At 38.5% G+C, this 14,103-nt stretch overlaps 2 long non-coding RNA genes across 3 annotated transcripts; both read right to left on the reverse strand.

The window, feature by feature from the left end:
* Window positions 1–4,668: 4,668 nt before the first annotated feature.
* On the reverse strand, window positions 4,669–7,295 carry LOC132124954 (uncharacterized). 2 transcript variants are annotated; one of them, XR_009426819.1, is made up of 3 exons: window positions 6,895–7,295; window positions 6,605–6,735; window positions 4,669–5,083 (listed from the first exon to the last, which is right to left on the reverse strand). It is a non-coding gene; the product is annotated as an uncharacterized LOC132124954 (long non-coding RNA). The 2 variants fall into 2 exon arrangements; XR_009426820.1 differs by lacking the exon at window positions 4,669–5,083 and adding an exon at window positions 6,392–6,508.
* On the reverse strand, window positions 5,608–6,011 carry LOC132114970 (uncharacterized). The gene is made up of 2 exons (XR_009425384.1): window positions 5,800–6,011; window positions 5,608–5,712 (listed from the first exon to the last, which is right to left on the reverse strand). It is a non-coding gene; the product is annotated as an uncharacterized LOC132114970 (long non-coding RNA).
* Window positions 7,296–14,103: the final 6,808 nt, after the last annotated feature.

Consider the following 14,103-nt stretch of genomic DNA (forward strand, 5'->3'; position numbering starts at 1 on the left):
AACTACACTGCGACCAAAATGGTCACATGCATCACTGATTATTTTTGTACCTACTTATGTGTTATGCTATGATTTAATATGAGCATTTATTAAAACAGAGATGTGTATTTTAAGAATACGTTTTATAACGTGCTCCGAGCATTCAACACATAAAGTTGGCTTCAGCCCCGCGATGCGGGAAAGCTGAACTGAGCAGCTGGTGACTCGCGCTGTGTTCGGTCTGCACGAGAGAGCCGCGTCTCATGAACAGCAACACTAAACCGAGCTCTCCTTCAGGACGTTCACGTCCTCCTGCACCTGAACGAACAAATACAAATCGCAGTTTAAATAAACAGGAAAAAAAGAGCGAAAAGCGAAAGAGCTCAATTCAGCACCGCGGTGTTCTGGTGTTCAGGGAGCAAGCAGAGAAAAGTCTTCTTGCTTATGTACCGACAGCAAATAAATACAAAATTTGTCGAAATACCCGACAGAAAGTCACATAGATTGATCGGCGCTGCACAACATGGTAAAGTCATTTATATATATTTTTAAGAGCTTCTTAAAATACAATATTACTCCGAATGCACACAATCCACCCATTAGAACACAACAAGAGCAAAATCCAGGGTTTTTTGAGCCGTGTATGTGTGCAAAATGCAATATTTGACATCGCGAAAAAAAAAAAAAGTCACATGACAGCCGCGTTTCGGGGCGAGATCGGACAAATAAATACACATTTCATTCACACTGACAAGTTAAACCAACATATGTTATTATTACCGGGTCAGATCTCATTAATAAATTATGTCTCTGGCCAATGAACAGAGAGAAAGACGAGAGAGAAATGAGCGCTTCATCAGCCAGCCCAGTTATCACTACGCTCAGAATAAAAGCATTTTTATATTTTTTAAGAGCTTCCAAAAATAATATCACAGCGAATGCACTAATCCACCCATTAGAACACAACAAGAGCAGATTTCATGTGTGAAAAAATGAAATATAATTTGACAGTGTGATACAGCTTATGAATACTGGAAGGAAAAAAAGTCACGACAGCCTTTTAAAACCCTCTGGAGTCGATTAACGCATATACGCGTTTTGATTCATTTTCTCCTGATATACCCGAAAATTACTTAAATTACACCTTCAGTTTTAATCGTACAGATAAGAGCAATACATCAATCGAATCTGTAAAGGGTCTACTTTTTTTGGATACAAACATAATAACAACAAAACTTTGTGCACTTATAAAATAAAGATAACAAACAAGGTGTGCTGTCTGCAGCCTTTGTCTGCGCTGATCTTCATTTACAAACACGTCATTAAAATGAACTGTAACTCCATGAATACTCAACGAAGAGACATGAGAGATATATCTATAGAAAGCTTGACATGTCTACTTTTAAACTAAACAAGTGCTGCCAAACAAATATTCTGTGATAAAGTAATCCATATCAAAACAACGCGATGTCCTTTTTTCACGTCTCCCTTCATTATATCAAATGTGTATGGAAAGCTAAGAGGGTCAAATATGGAAGGCCAAGAGGGTCAAATACTCGTGAATTTTAACGCGTCAACAACACGTTAAATCCGTGTATTTCACGTGTAAACAACACGTATTTAACGAGTTAAATACGTGTTGTTTACACGTGAAAAATCAACGCGTATTTAACGTGTATTTCACATGTTAAATACATGTTAAATACACGTGAAATACACGTGAAATACACGTGAAGTACGCATTAAAAATCAGTTTGAACGGGTCAATGTCATTGGCTGCTGAGGACTTCGGTCAAACCACTTCTGTGAGCTTAGAGGGGTGTACCATTCATAGACAGGCAACCACCATTTAACATGCTATAGATCAGCTTGTTCAGCCTTATTATTTAGTCTTTTTTCTTTTCTTTTTTGTATAGCCTATAGAAATAATATATTTAAGTTTCAGTTTTATGAAATTAATTAAAATTTTGTGGTGATAGTATAAAGTTTATAAAAGGTACAGTATTTTGTAATGAAACAGGACTTTTTGTTTAGCTCTTGACTCGCCGAAGTATACTATATGTAGTGTCCCTTCTTTAATTTTTCAGTACTGTGTGATAACTTAAATATTTTGTCAGTACTATTAAAATAAGATCAAATTGAATGGTATTTAGGAGATTATAGTTTTTTCATGACTTATTTCGCATTCAGCTAGACAACCTTGTCCTAGCTGTTATCATAGCCTAGGCTTTTTATTAAAAAGGAAAACAGCAAGGGACCATGGAAAATGACTGTTGCAGGTGTATTTTTTTATGTTATTATTATTTATTTTTTTTGCAGCGGGGCAACTCAAGAATGTTGGGCACACAAGTACTGTGGCTCTTTTGCCCCATGGCCAAGATGGCCAAGTTTGTTCACTAACTTTTAATTCTAGTTATGTTGGCTTGGCAACAAGCCAACATACTGTTATGCTATTTAAACTTCTTCTTTTTATTATTATTATTTTTCTGGGACTAAATTCTAAACGCTTCTCCTCCTAGGGCTTTAAAGCCACAAGCCCCAAACTCGGCAGACACCTGCGGGATAGAGCAGTGCTTGTTGCAATATCTTTTCAGACTGATCAGACTTAAAGTTTTTTTTTAATTAATTTTTAATGTAAAAATAGTTTACCCATAGACTTACATTGTCTGATAAAAATTGCGCCCCTACAGTTGCAATACCCGGGAGAGATTAAGGGGAGGAGTCGGGTTTCGTTTCACTTTTAAACCGGTTAAAAATACAAGTAAATAATACAATTTCCCTCAAACTGACAAGCTAAACCAACATATCTGATTAGTACAGGGGTTAGGGCTCATTAATAATTTATTTCTGGGCAGAGAGCAGTCAGAAAGACGAGAGAAGAATCACTGCTGGTAAGCTGCTGGAGGCATTGTCGCCACGGAGTTCACAACGAGCGAATTTATTCTTATTTAAGACCTTTTAAAACGGCGATTGCACGCAATCCACATGTTAGAACACACCAAGAGCTAAATTCAGATGTTTCTGAACTGTTTAAAGTAATAACATGATATTCGCAGCAGCCAACTGGCCGCGAGCTCGCGATGTATTTCTCTGAACACTTGAAGTCCACATAGAGGATTTACAGCCTTTCACATTAAAACACTGCAGCGAAACGGCACAAAACAATTAGAAGAATATACTATACACATGAAAATGAGTGTTTATATGTGCTTGTGAGATTTTCTCTGTCAGGCTGAGCTGAACGTCACATCGATTGATGTGCAAAAGCAAAATCCAGGGGTGTTTGAGCCGTGTATGTGTGCAAAATGCAATATTTGACATCGCAAAGGAAAAAAAAGTCACATGACAGCCACGTTTCGGGGCGAGATCGGACAAATAAATACACATTTCATTCACACTGACAAGTTATTATTATCGGGTCAGATCTCATTAATAAATTATGTCTCTGGCCAAAGAACTGAGAGAAAGACGAGAGAGTAATGAGCGCTTCATCAGCCAGCCCATTTGACAGCGCGATAAAGCTTATGAATACTGGAAGGAAAAAAAGTCACGACAGCCTTTTAAATTAAAACAATTAGAAGAATATATTATAGAGATCAAAATGAGTGCTTGTGTGATCTTTTTGTCTTAGGTGAAAATAACATCCAGCTCTCCAGCTTCAGAACTGGCCGCGAGCTCGCGATGTATTTCTCTGAACACTTGAAGTCCACATAGAGAATTTACAGCCTTTCACATTAAAACACTCCAGCGAAACGTCACAAAACAATTAGAAGAATATATTACACACATGGAAATGAGTGTTTATATGTGCTTGTGAGATTTTCTCTGTCAGACTGAAGGTCACATAGATTGATCGGCGCTGCACAACATGGTAAAGTCATTTATATATTTTTTAAAGAGCTTCTTAAAATACAATATTACTCCGAATGCACACAATCCATCCATTAGAACACAACAAGAGCAAAATCCAGGGTTTTTTGAGCCGTGTATGTTTTAAGGAAAAAAAAAAGTCACATGACAGCCGCGTTTCAGGGCGAGATCGGACAAATAAATACACATTTCATTCACACTGACAAGCTAAACCAACATATGTTATTATTACCGGGTCAGATCTCATTAATAAATTATGTCTCTGGCCAAAGAACAGAGAGAAAGACGAGAGAGAAATGAGCGCTTCATCAGCCAGCCCAGCTAACACAAATACGTAACTGTTACGTAACTGCAACGTAATCTGGTGACCAAACTTTCGTCGTGGCGACGTAATTAGTTACGTTTTTTATAATTATTCTATGGGCGGACATGCAGTACTTGAACCTAATTTATGTCCTCATATGCCCAAACTAATTTAAAGGCTGTTTCAGCAGCTGTGAATGATGATTACATACTCGAAATGAATTCAGTTAATTTATTAACAAGCAAATATGAACAGTAATACACCCAGATTATTAATAAAAACATATGATATACAGCGAAATATGATTGAAAGCATTCAGCCCATACAGAAGCACATAGATTGAGATATATTAACAATAAATACATTTCCATATATTTAAATATCTATACCCTTCTGTAAGCATCCAGGGTCAAAACATTATGCACCAACATGCAAGTCTTAGTAGGCACTCCGTACATTGCATTTAAATATTAGCATTTACAATGCACACATTCATCAACTAATCAGAAGCTCCCACAAATAATACGTCAGCTAATCACACCCTTAACCAAACCACTACAAATAATTCATTGAAAATAATATGCAATAGCTTATGAACAGATGTATTATAGCAAATCAAGTTTAATGAATCTCACACCTATCATACAGCATTATGGCCAGTTCACACTGCCACAAAAAATATATCTAAAAATATATATATATGTATATATGTTTAAGCAATTAACAATAAATTCTAAAATCTTAAGTAATTCTTACTTTCTCTAATCTTGCAATATTCAAGTGTTCATGTCCCTGAGTAATATCTGCATCCCCCGAAGTCTGAAGAGAACACAATATGCTAGTAGACAGCAATCCTCGTGAGAGAGAGGTCTGGTGTGGAAGGTGGATCTGGAACTGACTTCTCTTGATTATCTGTCTTCACAAACTGCCCTGAAATACAATTCAAACATTAACAATGATTGTTATAAATGTAATGTAAGGCTCTTACATTCATAATGCTCATTTTGGAAATATAGTTAATATCAGTAATATGCAGCATGCACGATACAAGGAAGTGGTCAGTAACAACGCTTTGAGGTATGATATCTATATCAGTAAGGCTACCTTTAAGAAAAAATAAAATCAATAAATTAAGTTGTGTTATGCATTCAAATAGTTAGACATGCTAAAATACAGAATTTGTTAACAATAATAATAAAAAATAATATGCTGGGGAAAAAATGAAACATTTCATAGGGCCCTAAACATTTTTTTTTTTTTTTTTACTTTTAATAAATTGATGTGAAAATGTATGTACTACGAAAAAGGAGATGAATGAAATGAAATGAAATATTTATTTTATCATTCAAAGTCAAAGTCACCTTTATTTATATATCGCTTTAAACAAAATACATTGCGTCAAAGCAACTGAACAACATTCATTAGGAAAACAGTGTCAATAATGCTAAAAAAAAATCATTGAGGATTTCTTTAAAAAAAAAAAAAAAATCTCGTCTCGCTCTCATGAACCCAGTCTCGTGTCTCGTCTCGTCTCGTGGGATAAGTGTCTCGTCACACCCCTAGTAGCCAGAGCAAGAGATAAATTAGATTTCTTTTGCATGTCTGACAGTGTAACATTAAGCTGAAGTATTTCGAATGAGTTAAACCTGTATCCTGTTTTCTGGGTAACATTGAGAATATCACTATATATTGTTGCAACACCTCAGCCACTACCAGTCTGACGGGGCTCATGCTTATAACAGTAGTTTGGTGGAGTTTAGACTAATGCTAAATCAAAAATGCCTGTCAAAATTAACACTGGAACAAACACAATCTTTATTGATTGGACAGCACAAGTACTTCTATCTGAGTATGTAGAACAAAACTCATCATAATAGTTATTTGAGAATTGTCTTACTAGTCACATGGAGCGAAGTGTCCTGGAGATGTTGTCAGAGAGCAGCTCCGCTCCGACTCTGCTGGGGTGCAGGCCATCAGCGCGAAACAGCCTAGGACGCTCCCAGAAAAGATTCCAGTTATTAACAAATAGCAGTTTCTGTTCTTTACACCATGACAACAACCATTCATTTAAAGCAACAAGTCTACTGAACCTTTCGTGTCCTCGTCGATACGTGGGCAGTGGTCCTGACACAATGATCGTCGCCGCGGGTGTCGTGCTGCGAACCGTCTCGATCAGGCTCCTGAAGTCCCTCTTCAGTGTCTCCGTCTGCCGCAGCGTGGTGTCGTTAACCCTCTCAGATGATAACAGTGTCGTGTTCTGTCTCGCGAAGTGGAGCTCCTGCAGGTGGAGATCCTGAAGACCGGAGGCGTTGGAAGGAGAGAGGTCATCGCCCAGGTCCTGGCTCATGTCTTACGCTGTGGACATCTGGGAAGATCGCGTCCTGGGTGCACCAAGTTTGTCTTGAGAACCACACAGAGTAGAGGTGGTAGTAGGGTTAGCTGTTTACTTACCCTGGACTTATGAGCGTCAACCCCTGAATGTTTCCAGCACAGCTCTCCACTCTCTCAGCTGGGCCTGCTTCTCTACGAGGTCACGGATCTGCTTCTCCACAGCCTCCAGCTCCTTATTAGAAATAAACAAACTAGAGAATAGGGGAAATGCAGAAAAGAAAAATAGCAAAATGGAAAACATACATATAAATCTTAAAATACCAGTATTCACATTTTTTGATGTTACAGATGCATAATGATATGTTGTGTAAAATAAATATTAAGTTATTTAATAAGCTTCCTCGGATCACCTGTGTTTTCTATCTCTGTCAGCAGCTCCCATTAGAAATTTTCTTGGAACTTCCCCTCTGTTTTAGAGGGTTTTTAAGACACTCCTGAAATCACAGTACAATTTTAATCAATATTTGTTTACAATGAAAAATCAAAACGTGTTTGAAAATCTGGTTTGAAATAGTGTCAGCCAAATTTAGACCGCGAGTGACGTCACTGATAGACTCTACAGTGCAGACTTTTAGTTTTAATTAATTAGCTTACTTCCAATTATCTTTTGACATATTATCATCAAAAACGTTTACAAAGCTATCAAAACCGCTCCTTTACACATAAGATGTGATTAAAAGCCCAAACGTTCATTAATAAGAGCTCAAATCTATTATGTTATACTTATGCTTCTAAGCTAGCATAATATTTGCTAGCAGACATATCAGATAATTAAGATGCCATAATCACAGAGGTATAAATGTTAACAAAAGTACTTAAAGTAGACTGTGGATAATATTAACATATGTTTCTTAACCAATCTGTCGCAGTTGTTGAACTTTTCTTTGGTATAACTGACGAGAAACAGAGAAACTGTCAGACGAGTCCTCTCCTCTCCAGCAGCTGATGTGTCCGCGGTTGCCATGGTAACTCTCAACGGCTAGTAGGCTAATAAAAACAATAATATTAAAAAAGGGTTTAAGCGTCTTTACGGAGATCAAGACTTTTGTTTTATACATTTTAATCAACCTCTTTATTTATTATAAATTGTAAGAATCACCTCGGAAAAGCCAATTCTCCTGTCAGACACAGTTGAAGTGAAAAGTACTTCAAACAAACGTGCTGTCCTCCTGATAACGTTATTGTATCTGCGGCAGATGAGATGGTGTAGCCAGTCTGTCATTATTTCACGTTCACAACTCCTTACGAAATAGAAAGTTTCACAACTCCGAAAAATGTATTTCCTTTCTTGTCAATATTGTGAGTGTGGGTGCGTCAGTTGTGGAAGCGCGCGCGCTGTATGCCACGTCACTATATATTAAAAGCATGTCCATATTCTGACTTGGTGAAAAGAAACACATTTTATCTTTAAGGAACGTTTAATCGTGTGTCTGAAGTTTAATTACACTTTATAAATAGCACTATACTCAGGGAGCATATAAAGAATGTACAAAAATTATGGTAATTAAAATTACGTGCATACGACGTTGTAGTTACGTTGCCAGTAAGTCATGAAGTTACCAATATATTACGAATAGAGGACCTATCTGGGACGTTCAATACAATTACGTGCATGCGACGTCATAGTTACGTTGTCAATTGGTAAGTCATGGAATTACCAAAAATTACCAATACGTTACGTAACCGTTACGTAACCGTTACGTCGTGTGTTAGCAGGGAGCCCATTTATCACTACGAGCTCAGAATAAAAGCATTTTTATATTTTTTAGGAGCTTCCAAAAATAATATCACAGCGAATGCACTAATCCACCCATTAGAACACAACAAGAGCAGATTTCAGGTGTTTTTGAACTGTTTATGTGTGCAAAATGAAATCTAATTTGACAGCGTGATACAGATTATGAATACTGGAAGGAAAAAAAAGTCACGACAGCCTTTTAAAACCCTCTGGAGTCGATTAACGCATATACGCGTTTTGAGTCATTTTATCCTGATTTACCCGAAAATTACACCTTCAGTTTTAATCGTACAGATAAGGGCAATACATCAATCGAATCTGTAAAGGGTCTACTTTTTTTTGGATACTAACATAATAACAAAACTTTGTGCACTTATAAAATAAAGATAACAAACAAGGTGTGCTGTCTGCAGCCTTTGTCTGCGCTGATCTTCATTTACAAACACGTCATTAAAATGAACTGTAACTCCATGAATACTCAACGAAGAGACATGAGAGAGATATCTATAGAAAGCTTGACATGTCTACTTTTAAACTAAACAAGTGCTGCCGAACAAATATTCTGTGATAAAGTAATCCATATCAAAACAACGCGATGTCCTTTTTTCACGTCTCTCTTCATTATATCTAATGTGTATGGAAGGCCAAGAGGGTCAAATACACGTGAATTTTAACACGTCAACAACACGTTAAATACGTGTATTTCACGCGTAGACAACACGTATTTAACTCATTGTTTACACGTGAAAAAACAGGTCAATGTCATTGGCTGCTGAGGACTTGGGTCAAACCACTTCTGTGAGCTTAGAGGGGTGTACCATTCATAGACAGGCAACCACCATTTTACATGCTATAGATCAGCTTATTCAGCCTTATTATTTAGTCTTTTTTCTTTTCTTTTTTGTATAGCCTATAGAAATAATATATTTAAGTTTCAGTTTTATGAAATATTTATTTTTTAATAAATATAAATTAAAATTTTGTGGTGATAGTATAAAGTGTATAAAAGGTACAGTATTTTGTAATGAAACAGGACTTTTTGTTTAGCTCTTGACTCGCCGAAGTATACTATATATAGTGTCCCTTTAATTTTTCAGTACTGTGTGATAACTTAAATATGTTGTCAGTACTATTAAAATAAGATCAAATTGAATGGTGTTTAGGAGATTATAGTTTTTGCATGACTTATTTCGCATTCAGCTAGACAACCCTGTCCTAGCTGTTATCATAGCCTAGGCTTTTTATTAAAAAGGAAAACAGCAAGGGACCATGGAAAACGACTGTTGCTGGATCTATCTATCTGACTGTTTATATCCATCTATCTATCTATCTATCTATAACAACATGCTAAAATCATGCTAGCAACAATTTAATCATGCTAGTCGCATGCTAATCATGCTAGAAACATGCTATTCGCATGCTTATCATGCTAGAAACATGCTAAAATCATTCTAGCAACATGCTAGTCGCATGCTAGTCATGCTAGAAACATGCTAGCAACATGCTAGTCATGCTAGAAACATGCTAGCAAAATGTTAATCATGCTAGAAACATACTAGCGACATGTTAACAACTTGCTAATCATGCTAGAAACATGCTAGCAACATAATCATGCTAGAAACAAACTAGTTGCATGCTAGTCATGGTAGAAACAGGCTAGAAACATGCTAATCATGCTAAAATCATGCTAGCAACATGCTAGTCGCATGCTAGTCATGCTATCAACATGCTAAAATCATGCTTGCAACATGTTAATCATGCTAGCAACATGCTAGTCTCAAATGCTATTCATGCTAGAAACATACTAGCAACATGCTAATCATGCTTTAAACATGTTAGCGACATGCTAGTCGCATGCTAATCATGCTAGAACCATGCTAATCATGCTACAAACATGCTAGCAACCTGCTAATCATGCTAGAAACATGCTAGGGACATGCTAGCAACATGCTAATCATGCTAAAATTATGCTAGCAAAATGCTAGTCGCATGCTAGTCATGTTAGAACCATCATAACAACATGTTAATCATGCAACATGGTAGCAACATGCTAGTCGCATGCTAATCATGCTAGAAACATGTTAGCGACATGTTATCAACATGCTAATCATGCTATAAACATGCTAGTCATGCTAGCAACATGCTAATCATGGTAAAATCATACTAGCAACATGCTAATCATGCTAGCAACATGCTAGTCACATGCTAATCATGCTAGAAACATGCTAGCAACATTCTAGTAGCATGCTAATCATGCTAGCAACATGCTAGTTGTATGCTAATCATGCTAGAAACATAATAGCGACATGCTACCAACATTGCTAATCATGCTAGAAACATGCTAGTGACTTCCTAATCATGCTGGCGTCATGCTAGTCACTTGCTAATCATGCTAGCGACATGCTAGATACCTTGCTAATCATGCTAACTACATGCTAGTCACTTGCTAATCATGCTAGCAACATGCTAACAACTTTGCTAATCATGCTAATGACATGTCACTTGCTTGTAATGCTAGCAATATGTTAACCACTTTCTTTTTTAAACTTAAACTTTTCAAACTTTTAAATCTTTTTAAACTTTAAACTTTTCACATTTTCAAACCTTCTGGTCAGGCTTTCTCAAGCCAACTTAAAGTTTGTCTTGACAAACATTTTTATCTAGTTAAAGTATGTGTTCGTTCATATGTGTTAAGGGCTAGATTGTCTCTGGAGGAAACAGCGGTGTGGTGTGATGAGCGGTGACAAGCGAAAACTTTACAGTAGATGAGAAACCGACTGCCTGTGACCTTTTGTAAACTGTATTTATGACAAAGAACTGCACAGATATGGATATTCTAACAATCTATCGATAAACACATACCTTGTGTCCTCTGTTTGTGTGTGCGCTTGCGCTGCTCGGCCGCGGTCTGAGGATTGAAGAGCACGCTGAAAGATGGGTAGGAGACCGGTCTGACGCTGGTGTAATATGAAATATAAGGGGATTGACTCTGAGGCGATCAGATACCGGTTCCATACCCAACCCTAATTTTAAGAAATATATTTTTTGATAAACGAAACTAAAACTGGCTATGTCCTTGCTGGAGTGTGATGTGATGTGATGTCTTGTGCAGGTGCGATGGATCACTTACAGACCAATAGGGTGTCGGAATGGTGTGCTTCTCATCCAACCACAATCAATTTCACTCCTTCTGGATGGCGCGATAGCTGGATAGGATTTTTTTTTTTTTGCTTGTTTTTTTTGTTGTTTTTGAATGATGACAAGCCGGAATGAAAACAAGCCGAAATGAAATAGCAGTAACGAAGCTATTTTTTAAAATGTAAAGAGTAGAAAGTATACTTGTGTGAAAATGGAGTAGAAGTAAAAAGTCGTCTGAAAAATAATTACTAAAGTAAAGTATAGATACCCCAAATTTCTACTTAAGTAACGAAGCATCTTTACTTCGTTACTTGACACCTCTGATTATGTTATGACCGATTTACATCCACTTAAAGAATGAAAAGTGAAAGTCACCACTTTGAGATCCGATGATCTACACAGAAGAAAGCACAATCTAGGCTCTGCCACAGAACGGGTTAGCAAGCAGACGTTGATTCAACGTCGATTTTTGGTTGTAAAGGTCAGTATCGGTCGATCAAATTTCGATGAATCAACGTTCACTATTTGGTCGGAACATCAGAACGTCATTTAGTGGAAAATAAAGCATCGATTCAACATCGAAATCACGTTGACTCATCAACCGACACAGCCGACGCATCTGATCGAAATCATAACGTCGGATCTACGTTGAAACTTGATCAGAGGAATCGGAGATCTGCGAGTGCACTCAGAGAAAGAAATAGAGTAACTAAATGTATTTTTCTTCATTATTTTATATAGCCTCGTGGGTTATTCGTCTGCCACGGAATATTATAGGCTCCGTTAAAGTCTGAAGCGGTGAGAAAACAAATAGAGAGTGCAAGTGTGAGAGGGTCAAGTAAACTATTAGATAAGTCTCAGAGTATGCACACACACAAGTAGATTTTGTAATGGGCTGAATCGGGGGTTGCGTATTTAAGTATATTCTGCGTGTTTTAATGAGCGTGCGCTGAACATGGGAGTAGCGTTCATTCAAACACTGGAGCGAAGGGAGTTGCCATGGAAACAAACATGGAATGGATCCTTGAAGGCAGTCCATAAAGTATGAAATATTTCTCCATCAGAACCTTTGCCACCACATGGGCCTTCTGGCTTATAGTTGGGAAAGCCTGGGCGTATCTCGTGAAATGATCAGTGATCACTAACACGTTACTTATGCCTTTGGAGTCAGGCTCCATGGAAAGAAAGTCCATGCACACTAAATCCATAGGCCCCTGACTTACGATCTGGTGCAATGGAGCAGCTCTCTGTATGGGGGTCTTGTGAGTGACACACTCACCACAGTTCTTAATGTATTCCTCCACTTGCTTCGACATCATAGGACAAAAGAATCTACTTTGGAGCAGGTCAACAGTTCTTTCTTGCCCAAGGTGCCCCACGTCATCATGCATGGCCTGCATAACCATCTCTCGGAACTCTCTTGGCAAGATGAGTTGATTGACCACATCTCCGGATGGTCTCTTAGTGTACCGGTACAGCAATCCATCCTTTATTGACAGCTTTCCAGCTTCTCTTTTCAATCTGGACAACTCAGGACTCATGTCCCCCTCCTCTGGCCAGTGCCCACTCCTGATTGCTTGGATGGCCGGTCCAATGGCTTCATCCTCTTCTTGAGCCTTTCTTAGACTCATTTTGGACATGAGCTCCAGGGACTTTAACTCCATGTGTGCTGGAAACGCATACAGGTCAGGAACACAGTGGGGAGAGGCTCCAAGCTGAGCAACACAGACTGGTGTACTACATGCAGACTCTGGGATGCTGACTCTCTGGCAAATGGTTTTCACTCCAGACTGAGGTCTAGTCACCCAGCCATTGTCATCCTCCTCTGACACGTTCCGGGACAACAGGTCGGCATCAATGTTCTGTCGGCCTGGGCGATACTGCACATCAAACTCGTACGTTGATAGGGCTGCTATCCAGCGATGCCCCACTGCATTGAGCTTGGCTGTGGACAGCACGTACGTCAGCGGATTGTTGTCAGTACGTACGGTGAATCTTGCCCCATACAAATAGTCGTGGAATTTATCGACTACTGCCCACTTGAGAGACAAGAATTCCAGCTGATGTATGGGGTAGTTTCTCTCGGCAGAGCTGACTTTTCTGCTGGCAAAGGCAACTGGCCTCAAGCCTCCAGGGTGTTCTTGGTAAAGAACAGCACCCAGAACCTTCAAGCTTGCATCCACATGCAGGATGTATGGACGTTGTGGATTGGCAAATGCCAGGACAGGCGCATGTGTCAGACAGTGAATTATGTGATGAAACGCATCTGAACAGGATTGGTCCCATCTTTCCCCGAATGGTTCTGATTCTTTCAAGTAGACTTTGTTCACATCTTGGTCATACTTTTTTCTCTTCTGAGTTGGAGGATATCCCTTTGTGAGTTCAGTCAATGGTCTTACGATTTCAGAATAGTTCTGGATGAATCGACGGTAATAACCGCAAAATCCTAGAAAAGATTGCAACGTCTTCAAGTTTGTTGGCATGGGCCATGCAGTGACGGCCTCAATCTTGTTTGGATCTGGGGCAACTCCATCTGCAGACACAATGTGCCCCAGGTACTTGACCCTTGGCAGACAGATCTGGCACTTGTCCACTGAGAGCTTCAGCCCAACTTCACCGAGACGATCTAGGACCTTGAGCAGTCTCTCTTCGTGTTCCTCAAGAGTTTTTCCAAACACGATCA

The sequence above is a fragment of the Carassius carassius genome, chromosome 3 (genome assembly GCF_963082965.1).
Source record: "Carassius carassius chromosome 3, fCarCar2.1, whole genome shotgun sequence".
NCBI classification, from domain to species: domain Eukaryota; kingdom Metazoa; phylum Chordata; class Actinopteri; order Cypriniformes; family Cyprinidae; genus Carassius; species Carassius carassius.